This window comes from Pinus tabuliformis, chromosome 1_2 (assembly GCF_031772625.1).
Source record: "Pinus tabuliformis cultivar Carrire ecotype Pingquan chromosome 1_2, CPIR1, whole genome shotgun sequence".
NCBI lineage: Eukaryota > Viridiplantae > Streptophyta > Pinopsida > Pinales > Pinaceae > Pinus > Pinus tabuliformis.
In genome coordinates, this window is record NC_142298.1 from 1059437594 (window position 1) to 1059439476 (window position 1883).

Consider the following 1883-nt stretch of genomic DNA (forward strand, 5'->3'; position numbering starts at 1 on the left):
ATGGTTTTTAAGTCGATAAACTTCTTCATTTTTGTCAATAGTGATTTTGTCAATTTCATTTTGCATATTTTGTAATACCTTTTTACCTTCTTGAGAAATTACTTTTGAAATATCTGATATATCTTCTGGCGTTACTGAATTAGGTTTCAGTGTAACATCTTGGAGCGTTATTTTCTTCTTCTTGTAAGAAAATGTTAAAAACTTTTTCCTAGTATTTATAATAAAGGAACCTAGAGTTTTCATCCATGGTGATCCCAAAACAATGTCACTATCGTTACAAGATAAGGTTTGCACAGTGAATTGTGAGGTAAAAGTATAATCTCCAATATTTAGGTGTAAATTGCTTATATCGTATTGTTTGCCAAAAAAATTTGTTTCAACTATATTTGATTCAGGAATCACCAATTGATTAGCACATTTAGGACTAACATAATTACTTCTTTCAATAGGACTGATAGAGATTATGATGTCTCTTCCTGCGAGTGATCCTTTGATGTTAAATAGTGTGCGAACACATGTACTACGGGCTTCAGGAAACCTTTCATTACTAGTCTCCATTTTTTCCTTGATGTTTTTATGTAAACAATATGTCACTTATTTCTTCTATATATATTTTCCAAATATTTTTCAAATATTTTTCAAATATTCTCCTTTTCTTCTTCTTTTTTTTTCACTCTTTTAATAAAAATTTTTATATAATAATAAAAAAAATTATATATAATTTAAATTATATATTATATAATTTTAATTTATACATATTATAAAATTATAATTATATAAAATTTATATATACTTTTTTGAGACCCACTTTTCCTTTTATATGTAACTATATAAGGCTTATATAGTATCCTTTTTTATAATTATAATAATATTATTTTCTCGGAAAATTTGGATAAGACATGACTCTTGGTACGGTCACAATCTTTAGATTTGAATGATTAAAATTATTTAGATCACACTTTTTTTCCTCCAATGTTATCAAAATATCTTTTACTTTTAAAATACCATGGGCTATTACCATGGGTTGTTTTTAAAACCTCCTGTAAAAAGTAATATTTACCTTTCACGTAAGAGCTTTTGTATTCTTGTTTCTTTAACTTTTAAAATACCATGGGTTGTTTTTAAAACCTCCGTTAAAATGTTCTCCACGTAAAAAGTAAAACGTATTCCTTTTGTTTTTTGTTTTTTGTTTTTTGTTTTTCTTTTTTTCCTTTAACTTTTTAAAATACCATGGGCAATTACCATGGGTTGTTTTTAAAACCACGGGCTTCTCCACGTAAAAAGCTTTAAATATACTTGGTATGAGATTTTGTATCCGTTTTGTTTTTTGTTTTTTTACTTTTTATTTTCTTCCTCTTTTTTTAATTTATTTACTTATATCTTTTTTTGGTTAATTTTTTTTTTTAATGGCCAAAGGCCTAAAAAATGGAGAATCTCTCAATATATAGCGAAACGCTTCAATTATGACAGCAACAAGGTTGATGATAGGTTGATAGCCAAAGGCCTGGTGATCAGCCAAACGTGGCTCCGATACCAAATGAAGCGAACAAAGTTCCTTCTACAAATTAATTACTCCAAAAGACTTGGAATATCAAATTATCCATTAAGGATATAAATATTATATTAAAATGAATAAGAATGATAATGATAATGATTTACACTGAGAACAAGAGGCTTGCTTATATATCACGCAAGATTCTCTTCATGAAGAGTCATGTCCTATTAGACATGCCTCTTCAACCTAATTATTAGCTTAACTTAACTATTATTTATGATTATTATCTTTTACATTATATTTATATTATTTATATATTTTATTCATTACAGTCACACAATCATATAGAAATATAACTTATAAGCATATAACCCTATAGCCATCATTC